The sequence below is a fragment of the Plecotus auritus genome, assembly GCF_963455305.1.
Source record: "Plecotus auritus genome assembly, chromosome: 12".
In the NCBI taxonomy this organism is placed as follows: Eukaryota; Metazoa; Chordata; class Mammalia; order Chiroptera; family Vespertilionidae; genus Plecotus; species Plecotus auritus.
This window is the reverse complement of record NC_137778.1, coordinates 36,378,468-36,393,461: the sequence shown is the minus strand read 5'-3', so window position 1 is coordinate 36,393,461 and position 14,994 is coordinate 36,378,468. Positions and strand designations below refer to the sequence as shown.

The following is a 14,994-nucleotide window of genomic DNA, read 5'->3' as shown; positions in this document are numbered from 1 at the left end:
CGCCGCCACATGCGCCTGCGCAGTAGCTGCCAAGTCCGTGGATGACCTGCCTGCTTTCACCAGAGGCTTCCCTGCAGCCCCGCCCTGCACAGAGCCGGAGGCCTGCCCTTGCCACGCCCTTGGTTTCCTGTTCCCACAGGCTGGTGGGCAAGTTTGGATTTGCGGGGCAGGTGGAGTTTCTTTACGTTTTGTTTTGTTTTGTTTTGTAGGGTATGTTTATTACAGCTGGGGACAGTGAAACAAGGAAGGGTTTAGGATAGAAGAAGCAACAGGAAAAAGCCTAGGCTGGCGGTTTGGGCTCTAGAAATGTAGGAAAGAAGTGGGCGTAGGTAGGGCTGCTTTGGCTCACTGAGAAGTCAGGGAAAAGGGGGCCTTGGAGACAGGTTCAGGGGGTCAGCCCAGCAGAGCTGCTGCTGCCCACTGCTCCCCTGGTGGGAAGTCTCTGGGCACCATTAGAGTTTGCTAGCTTGAGAGGGAAGAAAAGCCTGGGCGTGCTGCTGGGAGGCAGGGCCCTCTGCCCTGCTGGTTTTGATTGATGTGGATTGTTGTTGTTTTTAAATTTAGATTTTTTAAAATTGTGATACAATACACCACCTTAACCGTTTTTAAATGTACAGTTCAGTAGTCTGACGTACATTTATAGTGTTATGCAAGCATCACCACCACCCATCTCCAGAACGCATCTTGCAAAATTGAAACTGTACCCATGAAACATTAGCTCCCTAGTCTGCCCTCCTCCCAGCCCCTGGCACCCACTATTCTACTTTCTGTCTCTGAATTTGACTACTTTAGGTACCTCCTATAAGTGGAGTCATACAAATTGTATTTGTCATTTTGTGACTGGCTTATTTCACTTGGCATAATGTTCTCCACGTTCATCCATGCACATCACAATTTCCTTTCTTTTTAAGGCTGAAAATATTTCATCATATATATATATATGTATATGTATATATATATATATGGTGGGGCAAAAGTAGGTTTATAGTTGTTCGTATGAAAATACATTAATAATACAAAAATAACTGTTTTGTGAGCTCACAACTATAAACCTACTTTTGCCCCTCCCTGTATATCACATTTTATTTGTCCATCGATGGACACATGGGTTGTCCACCTTCTGTCTGTGTGAATAACACTGTTATGAATACAGGTCTGCAAAAATCTGTTGGAGTCCCTGCTTTTGAATCTTTTGGGTGTATACCCAGAAGTGGAATTATTGGGTCATATGGTAATTCTATTTAAAAATTTTTGAGGAATGACTATAATGTTCTCAACAGTGGATGCACCATTTTACATTTCCACCAACAGTGAATAAGGCTTCCAATTTCTCCACATCTTTGATATTTTCTGTACACTTGCTATGTTGTTGTTTTTTTTAAATAGCCATCTTAATGGGTGTGAGATTGAGTTATTTTCTGCTTGCCTGTTTTTTCCATTCTAACTCAATAACTTGAGGATAGATTTAGTCAAAATAGCAATGGTTTTTTTCACTGTTATAATGGTTTATGAATTTAGCTTGTCTAGCTTATATGTCAAACTTTGTCCTTTTTCATTTATTACTTTAGTAAATATTTTTGGAAAGCCTTTTTTTGTTTCAGGAACTGTTCAGTGTCTGGGAATTCAGCATTATCTTTGCTTCCAAACCTGCTCCTCCTGTTTTAGTAAAGAGCACATTCATACACCCTCTTGCCCAAAACAGAATCCTGAAAGTCATCTTTTATTCTTCCTACTAAGTCTTTACACTTAATCAGTTGCCAAAGCAACCCATCTCTTTTGTATCTTTAGAACATATTTCTTTTTTGTATTTTCACTGCTAGGGCCATCATTTTTTCTCACCCAGATAAAGCAAGTTTCCAACTGGTCTTCTCCCTACTTCAAGTCATCTCCTCCTCTAGGAGCTCTCCCTCAAGGTTACCACAATCCCTTACCCTTTCAATGGCAAGTAATTATTTCTACACCCCACCCCATTAGGACTGAGAATTAGACTGGTCATACTAATTCCACAGGGAACTGACAATTACTCTTACTTGCTTGTGTAAAACCTCCATTTTGTTTGAAGTTTGTTTCATCTAGCTGAAGACTCTTCTCTCCCTTCTAATTACTTACCTCCTATTTTGGGTATTCTCCTTTATTCACAGAAGACTTGAGTTGGCTTACAATCTTTTTGATTAATCCATATGTAGCTCTCATCTTGGGTGATATTCATGGCCATATGAATTCTTCATGTAATGTTCTATTCTTCTTTGGCCTCCTCAGTTCTAGAAACATTTAATTTATTTCGGCTATCCATGGCCAAGCCCTTTATCATTCACCAAAAAGTGTTCCTCATCAGAAATGTTAAGTTTTAATATCTAATTATTTGATTGCAACCTTTGCTTCAATCTCTCTAGTTCTCGTAACCCTTTCTCCCACTACTTTCTCTTTGACCTCACCCAGCTCTAAGATTTCTGAAAATACTCGTATTCCCCCTACCTATCAGACTCTTTTCTTGTAGTTTTATTTTCTTTACTTTATCAGACTGGGCTCTTATGATTGGTAATCTGAACCATTTTCTTTCTAGCATCCCTAATTTATTTTCACCTCTCTTTTAAAGCCAAATTCAAGCAGTGAACTCCAACCTCTAACCAATCCCATGATTTTAATAGTGGTTAAAAAGGGATACAGAAACAATGGAAGGCTTTTGTTTTAATGAACAAATCTTGAGTATATTTAAAAGGCTTTATAAAGGAAGGATCCAAACGAGAAAGAGATACAAGAAAGTAGGGAGATTTTTAAAAATTATATTTTTATTTATTTGAGAAAAGGAGAGGGAGAGAGAGGGAGAGAGAGAGAGAGAGAGAGAGAGAGAGAGAGAGAAGAGAGAGATTAATGATTTAATGATGAGAATCATTGATTGGCTGCCTCCAGCATGCTGGGGGCAGAGCCCACAACCAGGGCATGTACCCTGACAGAAAATTGAATGACCAACTGGTTCATAGGTTGATGCTCAATCACTAAGCCATGCTGCCCAGGTAGTAAGGGGATTTTTGAAGGAGGAAGAACCAGGAGGAGAAGAGGCATAATAGCTATTTAATCTTCTTTTGTTGTAACTTGTTTCCTGAACCCATCACAGCTCACTTCTCCTAACTCTGTGATATTCTAAATAAAATTTTGCTTGTGTTTGAAAAAAAAACAACAACCATAAATATTTGGAGCTGTTTCTTCATAAACCATTGCTAATCAAGAAGATCAAAATATATTAAGTATCTCTCTCTATATAAAAGCCTAATATGCAAAGTGTCCCCTTGGGAGTTCGACCAATTGGGAGTTCTATCGCTCATTATGACCTGTGCTGACCACCAGGGAGTGGCACAGAATGAAGGAAGGTCCTGGCCAGCAGCTGACAGCCACTGGGGACCCTACGCATGCATGAATTTTGTGCACTGGGCCTCTAGTAAATTATAAATAGGAAGAACTATCCCTGTCATAATCTACAGATACCTGTATTATGAAAGGTCTGTGCTACATTAATGTACTAGAAAAAACATAAAAATGAAGAGGAAAATATTTTAGAAACATAAATTTTGGATTCAACAAGGCTTTATTGAGTACCTCTTATATGCAAGTCACTTGATTAAGCACCAGGGAGATAACAATGAATACAATCTCTGCTTAAAGGTATACATGATTAATTTGTTAGATAAATCTGAATGAAAACAATTATAGTCCAGGGAGATAAAGCATAATAGATGTATACACAAAGTGTCAACTACTAAAGCTCAGTTTTCCTCCTATACAATGAGTATAAATCTTGAATTTAAAAAATTTGAATTCAGCTTGTATTTCAAAAAACCAAATTAAATTTAAAATTCATGTTCTTAAAGGTTTAAGAACATGAAGTCCTTTAGTAAGTATTCTGATTTCCCAGAAGCATTCCTTTATTACAGCTTTACTTTTAATATCTGGATAGTTAGCTTCATTGGTTAGGATAGCAGTTATTCATTCTTCATTCATTTATTTTTACTTATTAATCATCTGTTATGAGACAGGCTCTGGAATGGGCACTAGGAACACAAATATGAAGAAGATGGCTGCAGACCAAGAGTCTAATGGAATAGTAATGAATAAAATATCATAGATTGAATCACCCTATGAGCCTTTTTCTGTTCCATACCTATAGATCAACCCCTTTAGCCAGCAAAGTGCAATGATGAACTAGAAAAAAAGCTTCAAGAACATGATCAATTGATGATCAGCCTCTAGCATCATTTATTTTTAATTTTTATTGATTTCAGAGAGGAAGGGAGAGGAAGAGAGAGATGGAAGCATTAATAATGAGAGAGAATCATTGATCAGCTGCCTCCTGCACGCCCCCTACTGCGGATTGAGCCTGTAGCCCGGGCATGTGCCCTCATCCCAGGACCCTTCTGTCTGCAGGACCATACTCTATCCACCGAGCCATACTGGCTAGGGCAAGAGTGGAGCATTTTTATTTTATTTTATTTTATTTTTAAAATATATTTTATTGATTTTTTACAGAGAGGAAGGGAGAAGGATAGAAAGTTAGAAACATCGATGAGAGAGAAACATCGATCAGCTGCCTCCTGCACACCCCACACTGGGGATGTGCCCGCAACCAAGGTACATGCCCTTGACCGGAATCGAACCTGGGACCCTTCAGTCCACAGGCTGACGCTCTATCCACTGAGCCAAACCAGTCAGGGCAAGAGTGGAGCATTTTAAAAAAAATAAATCACATAACACTTTGTAGTATTCTCATTAAATTCCAGTAGAACAATCTTTTAGAACTTAATTTTAAATCTAATTTTGTTTTTCAAAACTAGCTGAAAATTTTGCTTGTGCAATTTTTTAAGTATATCTTTTTTTTAAATTTAATAAATCTTTATTGTTCAGATTATTACAATTGTTTCTCCTTTTTCCCCCCATATCTCCCCTCCACCCGGTTCCCACCCCACCCTCTGCCCTTACCTCCCTACCACTGTCCTCATCCATAGGTGTACGATTTTTGTCCAGTCTCTTCCTGCACCCCCTATACCCTTTCCCCCTGAGAATTATCAGTCCACTCCCTTTCTATGCCCCTGATTCTATTATAGTCACCAGTTTATTCTGTTCCTCAGATTTTTAATTCACTTGATTTTTAGGTTCATTTGTTGATATGTATTGGTTGTTCATAATTTTTATCTTTTTTCTTCTTCCTCTTCTTGAAGAATACCTTTCAGCATTTCATATAGTACTGGTTTGGTGGTGATGAACTCCTTTAGCTTTTGCTTATCTGTGAAGCTCTTTATCTGACCTTCCATTCTGAATGATAACTTTGCTGGGTAGAGTAGTCTTGGTTGTAGGTTCTTGCTATTCATCACTTGGAATATTTGTTTTTTAAATATGTTTTATTGATATTTTACAGAGAGGAAGGGAGAGGGATAGAGAGCTAGAAACATCAATCAGCTGCCTCCTGCACACCTCCCATTGGGGATGTGCCCGCAACCAAGGTACACGCCCTTGACCGGAATCGAACCTGGGACCTTTCAGTCCGCAGGTCGACGCTCTATCCACTGAGCCAAACCGGTTTCGGCATCACTTGGAATATTTCTTGCCACTCCCGTCTGGCCTGCATAGTTTCTGTTGAGAAATCAGCTGACAGTCATATGGGTGCTCCCTTGTAGGTAATTAACTGTTTTTCTCTTGCTGCTTTTAATATTCTCTCTTTGTCTTTTGCTTTTGGCATTTTAATTATGATGTGTCTTGGTGTGGTCCTCTTTGGATTCCTTTTGTTTGGGGTTCTGTGTGCTTCCTGGACTTGTAAGTCTATTTCTTTCACCAGGTGGGGGAAGTTTTCTGTCATTATTTCTTCCAATAGGTTTTCAGTATCTTGCTCTCTCTCTTCTTCTGGCACCCCATAATTCTGATGTTGGTACGCTTGAAGTTGTCCCAGAGGCTCCGTACACTATCCTCAAATTTTTGGATTCTTTATTCTTTTTGCTTTTCCGGTTGAGTGTTTTTTGCTTCTTTGTATTTCAGATCTTTGACTTGATTCTTGCGTTCCTCTAGTCTGCTGTTAGGTCTCTGAATATTTTTTATTTCAGTCAGTGTATGTTTAATTTCTAGTTTCATATCTTCGAGAGTCTCACTAAATTTATCGGCCTTTTCTAGAATATTCTTGAAAAGCCTTATAACCGTGGTTTTGAATTCTATATCCAGTCATTTGTTTTCCTCCATTTCTTTCATTTGTGATCTGTTTCTTTGTCTCCGCATTTTCATTGCTTCCCTGAGTTGGTAGGGTAGCTTTGTGTGCTAGGTTTCCTATATGGCCCAGTGGGTTGGCCTCCCCAGTTAACCTGAGGTGGACACTCTTGGTGCATCCCTTTGTGGGCTGTGTGTACAGCCTTTTTGTAGTTAAGTCTTGATTGTTGTTGGTATCACTGGGAGGAATTGACCTCCAGGCCAATTGGCTGTGAGGATCAGCTGTGTCTACGCTGGGAGAAGTTCAGTGCTGGAGACAGCCTTATAGGATTAGACTTGCAAAATTGCAAAAGCCTCTGCTCAGCTTGGATGGGGCGGAGTCTCAGGGCGGAGCAGACAGTCTTGGCTTCCCATCGGCCCTGCCCTTGCGCACACGCCTCCAGACCCCTGCCTGCCATGGCTCCCCTGAGTCTCTGAGCCTCCATGTGCCTTTCTCTCTACTTGACAGTCCAGACTCCCTCTGTATGAGCCTGGGTCCACAGGGTTTCGCCCAGAACTGGGGTTCAGTGCAGTCGGGGGCTTCCTCCCCCCTCCCACCAGAGAAAGTCAGCCAGGCACTCAGCTGCCCTTCCTCTCTCCGTACCTCAGCCCTTTGCCGCTCCTCTGATTCTCCGTGAGCTTTTCTCTTTCCTTCTAGTTGTAGAATTTCCACTCAGCCAGCCTTCCTGTGGTTCTGGATGATATCCGTTCTGTCTTTTAGTTGTAGTTTAGAAATTGTTGTGCAAGGCAGCAGTTTAGGTGCTTACCTATGCCGCTATCTTGGTTTCCCTTTAAGTATATCTTAAACTAAGAAATATATTGTGCACTATCTCCCATGCTCCTTTTCACTTAACTAAAAAATAAGTAGGATAGAAAATAATGCCTCTAAAGGCGGCTTGATTAAAGAGGAATATGATTTTTATAAGTTGTAGACCTATAAACATGCAGCTGCAAACTCTGCTTTTCACATCTCTGGATAAAAAAATCTTGTTAAAATAACCACCCTTGTATAAAAGAATTCAGATAACTATGTCAAGAGAAGTGCTTGCTGTAGGTCTTCAGTATTCTTTCCTAATAAATGGAAAACAATAAAAAAATAACTAGAATACTCCTATAATTAGTTGCAGCAGTTTTTAAAGAGCTGTTACTTTGCCCAGATCCTATTCTTTGTTTAAATTTTGTTTGACAAGCGTTTTATAAATGATTAGAGGAGGTGGTTTCTGTTTCATTAAGTTGATAATGGTTAATTACTAAAATGGAGTAAACAGTTCAAAACTAGATTAAGAATGAAAAGCCAATTATGTAGAAATGGTCTAGCTGTACTAAATGTGATTTCCTTTTACTGTTAAAAACCTCAAAAATTTAAAACACTTGAGAAAAAGCACACAACCATCTATCTTGTAACTTTATTTCTTACAGTTTTGTTTAGAATGAAAAGCCATGTCTAGTTTAGTTTTCAAATTCAGTGAAACAGCTCCAAAACCCAAAATGGAATAGACATTCTTTCTGGTTGCTTAATATGAACTCTAACTGTAGAATTCAGAGTTCTTCATATATTCTGAATACTAGACCATTTATTAGTAACTAGACCTCAATAGTAGATATATGATGTGCAAATATTTTCTCCTATTCTGTAGATTTGCTTTTCATCTTCTTGGTAATGTTCTCTCATGCACAAAAGTGTTTAGTTTTGATGATGCCCAACTTTTCTATATTTTCTTTTGTTACTCATACTTTTGGTGTTATATCTAAGAAACCATTCCCAAATCCAAGATCATGACAGTTTACCCCTATGTTTTTTTCCCAATAGTTGTATGACTTTAGCTCCTAATTTAGGTCATTGAGCCATTTTGAGTTCATTCTTATAATATGATGTGAGGTAGGGATCCAACTTCATGCTTTGCAGGTGGATATCTAGTTGTCCCAGCACTGTTTGTTGAAAACACTATGCATTTCACCAACTAAATGGTATTGGCACACTTGTCAAAAATCAATCAGCCATAGATGTATGGGTTAGAGACTGTATTTTAAATTACTGAAAAACAAAATGGATATTTCCATCTTACCACTAAGATTCTCAAAAATTTGATTCCAGACTAACATGGGTGTGTAAGGATTTTCCAGGTGTTACATGTTCTGGTCTCCTGGATTGGAAGCTACTAGGGTTTGAATCATATCTTTGCATTTATTTGTCATTGACCTCAGACAAATAACAATCCTATCTAATAAAAAAGTAATATGCAAATTGACCATCACTCCAACACACAAGATGGCTGCCCCCATGTGGACACAAGATGGCCGCCACAAGATGGCCAGCAGGGGAGGGCAGTTGGGAGGGATCAGGCTAGCAGGGGAGGGCAGTTGTGGGCGATCAGGCCAGCAGGGGAGGGCAGTTGGGAGGGACCAGGCCTGCAAGGGAGGGCAGTTGGGGGCGATCAAGCCTGCAGGGGAGGGCAGTTAGGGGTGACCAGGCCGGCAGAGGAAGGAAGTTGGGGGCAACTGGGCCTGCAGGGAAGGGCAGTTGGGGGGGACCCAGGCCTGCAGGGGAGAGCAGTTGGGGGGGGGGACCAGGCCTGCAGGGGAAGGCAGTTAGGGGCAATCAGGCTGGCAGGGAGCAGTTAGGCATCAATCAGGCTGGCAGGGGAGTGGTTAGGGAGTGATCAGGCTGGCAGGCAGAAGTGGTTAGGGGCAATCAGGAAGGCAGGCAGGCGAGCAGTTGGGAGCCAGCAGTCCTGGATTGTGAGAGGGATGTCTGACTGCCCGTTTAGGCCCCTACCTGGATCGGGCCTAAATGGGCAGTTGGACATCCCTCGAGGGGTCCCAGATTGGAGAGAGTGCAAGCTGGGCTGAGGGACACACACCCCCATGCACGAATTTCGTGCACCGGGCCTCTAGTCTGTTTCTATAGGACTATGTCCAGAAGTTGTTGGTATGTTGCCCAAAACTATAATCATGCTTCTGAGCTGTGTTCTTTTACTGTAGTAACAACTGGTGGGAGGGGGGGGGAAGGGGATTCACTGGATGTTTTCTTTATGATAAAGTGTATTGTAGAAGAAAGGAGTTTGGTATTTACTTTCCCATTATATGTGCTGTTCCCCTTACATCTTCTACTTAGTGATGTGGACTCATATCAACTTATGGAGTCAATTGTGTGCCTCTCTTTCCAACTTTGTGTTCTGCGAAATCACATTGATAGCTAGACATTGGCCTTGATGGGAATATATACACTAGGGATATTATCAAATGTTATAAATCGAGTTTATTTTTTCCAGTGAGTTGGTTCACTAACTTACCACTGCTTCCTATCTTGCCTTTCTAATCTTTTAAATATATTTTTATTGATTTCAGAGAGTAGGGGAGAGGGAGAGATAGAAACATCAATGATGAGAGAATTATTGATTGGCTGCCTCCTGCACGCCTCCTACTGGGGATGGAGCGGCAGCCTGAGCATGTGCCCTTGACTGGAATTGAAGCCAGGACCCTTCAGTTCGCAGGCAGACACTGTATCTACTGAGCCAAACGGGCTAGGGCTGCCTTACTAATTTTTAAAGAGTCAGTTTAAGTGAAATCTTTTTTCTTTTTAAAAACATTTTATTGATTTTTTACAGAGAGGAAGGGAGAGAGGAATAGAGAGTTAGAAACATCGATGAGAGAGAAACATCGATCAGCTGCCTTCTGCACACTTCCCATTGGTCATGTGCCGGCAACCAAGGTACATGCCCTTGACCGGAATCGAACCTGGAACCCTTGAGTCCGCAGGTTGACGCTCTAGCCACTGAGCCAAACCGGTTAGGGCTTAAGTGAAATCTTATTCCAGAAATCTCCACTCACCCCCCCAGGTTAAGTGTACTTCCTCTTTGCTTTCATAGAAGCTGGTGTGTAACTTTATTGCCTTTCAAGGATTTTTTTTAAAAACATATTTTATTGATTTTTTACAGAGAGGTAGGAAGAGGGATAGAGAGTTAGAAACATCGATGAGAGAGAAACACCGATCAGCTGCCTCCTGCACACCTCCTACTGGGGATGTGCCCGCAACCAAGGTACATGCCCTTGACCGGAATCGAACCTGGGACCCTTCAGTCCGCAGGCTGATGCTCTATCCACTGAGCCAAACCGGTTCTGGTGCCTTTCAAGGATTTTTTGAGGGTCAACTTCTGTATCAGTCAGGATTCAGAGAAGCAAAAGTAGGAATTTTAATAAATTATGAGGAATTCATTGATGTAATTGTGGAGGCTGGCTAAGCAAGACCAAGGTCCATCAGCAGGTGGTTAGGAAGAACAGTTCCCCAGCGGGCTAAACCCATGGGCATGAGTTGTTTCGAGTCTTCTTTCCCACTCCCTTTCCTCTTTGTATCATTAGTCTCTCCCCTCTTCTCTGAGATCATTCCCATCATCTTACATAGTCTACAACTTCATATTAAGACAACAACAAAATAAAACAGGAAAATATACAACCTAACAACTCAATCTAGATACATCCCACTTCTCTGCTCCCCTTCACAGCAAAGTCAGAAACTGGATGTGTCAGGAAAGGTAGAGATGCATATTGAAGCTGTGCTATGTTATGTGAAAGAGGATTGAGACCAGAACCTGGAGTCAGGTAAAATAAGAGTCATGAGAGAAACCAAGATGGCGGCATAGGTAAACACCTAAACTGCTGCCTTGCACAACAATTTCAAAACTACAACTAAAAGACAGAACGGACACCATCCAGAACCACAGGAAAGCTGGCTGAGTGAAAATTCTACAACTAGAAGGAAATAGAAAAGCTCACATAGAATTGGAGGTACGGCAAAGGGTCTTTGTGCGCGCAGAGAGGAAGGGCGGCTGAGAGCCTGGCTGACTTTCTCTGGCGGAAGGGGGAAAGAAGCCCCCGACCGCACTGAACCCCAGTTCTGACTGCACTGAACCCCAGTTCCGGGCGAGCCCCTGGGGACCCACGCTCTTACGGGGGGAGTCTGGACTCTCGGGCGGAGACTCGGGAGCCGGGGAAGGCGGAGGACTGAAAGCACACATGCGCCAGTGCGCACAAAGGCTGCAGAGGTTGCCACAGGCTTTCCCTAGTGGAAGGGAGTCAGAGGCTCCTGAATGCACTGAGCCCCAGTTCTGACTGCAGTGAACCCCAGTTCCAGGCGAGCCCCAGGGGACCCACGCTCTTGTGGGGGGAGTCTGGACTCTCGGGCGGAGACTCGGGAGCCGGGGAAGGCGGAGGACTGAAAGCGTGCAGCGCGCGCGCGCCAGTGCGCACAAAGGCTGCGGAGGTTGCCACAGGCTTTCCCTAGTGGAAGGGAGTCAGAGGCTCCTGAATGCACTGAGCCCCAGTTCTGACTGCAGTGAACCCTAGTTCCAGGCGAGCCCCTGGGGACCCACGCTCTTGTAGGGGGAGTCTGGACTCTCAGGCGGAGACTCGGGAGCCGGGAAGGCAGAGGTCTAAAGTGCGCAAGGGCAAGGCTGACGGGAAGCCAAGACTGAGACTCCACCCCATCCAAGCTGAGCACAGAGGCTATTGCAATTTGGCAAGTCTAATCCTATAAGGCTGTCTCCAGCACCGAACTTCTCCCAGCATAGACACAGCTGATCCTTACAGCCAACTGGCCTGGAGGTCAATTCTTCCCAGTGATACCAACAACAATAAAGACTTAATTACAACAAGGCTGTACACACAGTCCACAAAGGGGTGCACCAAGAGTGTCCACCTCAGGTTAACTGGGGAGGCAGACCCACTGGGCCATATTGGAAACCTAGCACACAAATCTACCTTACCAACTCAGGGAAGCAGTGAAAATGCGGCGTCAAAGAATCAGATCACAAACGAAAGAAATGGAGGAAAACAAACGACTGGATATAGAATTCAAAACCACGGTTATAAGGCTTTTTAAGAATATCCTAGAAAAGGCCGATAAATATAACGAGACCCTCGAAGATTTGAAAAAGGACCAACTAGAAATTAAACATACACTGACTGAAATAAAAAATATTATACAGAGACCCAAAAACAGACAAGAGGAACACAAAAATCAAGTCAAAGAATTGAATTACAAAGAAGCAAAAAACACTCAACCGAAAAAGCAAAAAGCAAAAAAAAAAAAATCCAAAAAGTTGAAGATAATGTAAGAAGACTCTGGGACAACTTCAAGCGTACCAACATCAGAATTATGGGGGTGCCAGAAGAAGAGAGAGAGCAAGATACTGAAAACCTATTGGAAGAAATAATGACAGAAAACTTCCCCCACCTGGTGAAAGAAATAGACTTACAAGTCCAGGAAGCGCACAGAACCCCAAACAAAAGGAATCCAAAGAGGACCACACCAAGACACATCATAATTAAAATGCCAAGAGCAAAAGACAAAGAGAGAATATTAAAAGCAGCAAGAGAAAAACAGTTAATTACCTACAAGGGAGCACCCATATGACTGTCAGCTGATTTCTCAACAGAAACTATGCAGGCCAGACGGGAGTGGCAAGAAATATTCCAAGTGATGAATAGCAAGAACCTACAACCAAGACTACTCTACCCAGCAAAGTTATCATTCAGAATGGAAGGTCAGATAAAGAGCTTCACAGATAAGAAAAAGCTAAAGGAGTTCATCACCACCAAACCAGTATTATATGAAATGCTGAAAGGTATTCTTAAAGAAGAGGAAGAAGAAAAAAGTAAAGATAAAAATTACGAACAACAAATACATATCTATCAACAAGTGAACGTAAAAATCAAGTGAATTAAAAACCTGAGGGACAGAATAATCTGGTGAATATAATAGAATCAGGGGCATAGAAAGGGAGTGGACTGATAATTCTCAGGGGGAAAGGGGTATGGGGGGTTCATGAAGAGACTGGACAAAAATCATACACCTATGGATGAGGACAGTGGGGGGGAGGTAAGGGCAGAAGGTGGGGTGGGAACTGGGTGGAGGGGAGCTATGGGGGGAAAAGGAGAAATAATTGTAATAATCTGAATAAAGATTTATTAAAAAAATAAAAAAAAATAAAATAAGAGTCATAAGGGCAGAGGAAGTGGGACTAGGAGAATACGAGTTTAGTGGTGGGACATGTTTTTTTTTCACCTTACCTCCTTAGAAATGCCTTACAGGGATGAAACTATAAACCTAGTATTCAACAGACTTTGTTTATGTGACATTTAAAAAAATCATAATGAAGTTATTTATAACTTTTCTGACTTTGCTGTGAAGGGGAGCAGAGAAGTGGGATGTATCTAGATTGGGTTGTTAGGTTGTAGGTTTTCCTGTTTTATTTTGTTGTTTTAACATGAAGTTGTAGACTATGTAAGATGATGGGAATGTTCTCAGAGAAGAGGGGAGAGACTAATGATCGGGGCCGATCGGGGGTGGGGCTGGCCGGGGGTAGTGGCTGTGGGAGGTTGGGTTGGAGGGGGCTGATCGGGGCCCCGATCGGGCTGGTTGGCCAACACAGTGTGCATCAGAGCGACCGGTCGTTCCGGTCGTTCCATCATTCTGGTCGCTTGGCTTTTATATATATAGATTTGTTAACTCATTGAATTTTTATTGGGTTTAACTCTGCTACTAACCATGAGAACTTGAACAAGGAGTAGTCTCTATTTGTTTTGCAGTTTTCTTGGCCAAAAAATGAGAGGGTTGGAGTAGATGACTTATACACATCTCACATTGTATCAGTTTATGATTTGTTTGTTATTCATACTTCTGTTTGGCTTTAACAATTTTTTTTGTGGCTAATGAAAAGTTAAATTGTTATAGCACCTGTATTAGTGGAATTTGAATTAATGAGGTGTTTTTATTCCTCTGTATATTAGTAGTTTGTAGAGGTCCAACATTTTGTAACCAAAATGGGAAAATGTCAAATTCAATCAAGAAAACACAATATTTATTAAGTAAACAATAAGGAACTGGGAGAATATGACCTAAAGGTCTCAAAGGCTTCTATCTCTGATGATCTGGTTATTATTTGATTTATGTAAGCTTGTAACTGCCCTTGTTTTGATCCAAGAGAGGACTGTGTGGGAAGTCGTCTCAGAGATAGAGCTGAACCAGCTGAACCATTGCCCTGCAGAGTGTCTTGGAGCCTAAGGGTACGCAAAGTGCCCGTCTACTCCCTGATAAACAGGGAAAAGGCCAGTTGCTCCATCTGGAAAGCTGAAGCCATTGCTGAACCTATCTGTATACATTCCGTGAGGAAAAGGACTGTCCCGTCACATCATGCAACTGTGAGTATGTTGTCTTTTCAAAAATAAGAACATTTTATAATTTTATGCCATCTAAATTAAACTATTTTAAACTCTAAGATGTTAATAAAAGGGTATATTTTGAGGTTTTTAGTTTGTATTAGCATTACGTTTTTGCAAAGTAAGACAATTTTACTATGATAGTGAAACTATAAAAAGCATTTTCTCCTTGAAAATAAGAAATTAAGTAAATTGTACAGTAATTTGGTTCTTTCCTAAATAATGACAAGACAATTTTGGACTGTAGTTGGACTTGACATTTGATGTAATAAAGATATTGTTACATTTTAAAAATGAAACTTGTTTTTAAATTAGGAACTTATTGATTAAATATATTTTATATTTTGAAACAACAGGTTATATTGTAACTTTATTTTTTATTTTTATATTGTAACTTTAGAGCAACTTGAAAAATATTCTGATAAAGATGGAGTTGGGAAATTATACTTCTATTGAAAATATTCTAATTATGAAAAATATTCCAAATTATGGAAATAGACACAAAATATATTTCTATATCCTTGAAGTACATAAAATATTAATTTCATAGTCATG

General features: G+C 41.2%; 1 protein-coding gene across 7 annotated transcripts in view; it reads left to right on the top strand.

Moving 5' to 3' along the window:
- The first annotated feature begins 11 nt into the window (after nt 1-11).
- SYCP1 (synaptonemal complex protein 1) overlaps nt 12-14,994 on the top strand; it is a 103,455-nt gene continuing 88,472 nt past the window's right edge. For all 7 annotated transcript variants that reach the window (XM_080649152.1, XM_080649158.1, XM_080649155.1 and 4 more), the window contains exons 1-2: nt 12-170; nt 14,205-14,421. The gene's annotated coding sequence lies outside the window, so the exon portion shown is untranslated. The remainder of the gene's footprint in view (nt 171-14,204; nt 14,422-14,994) is intronic.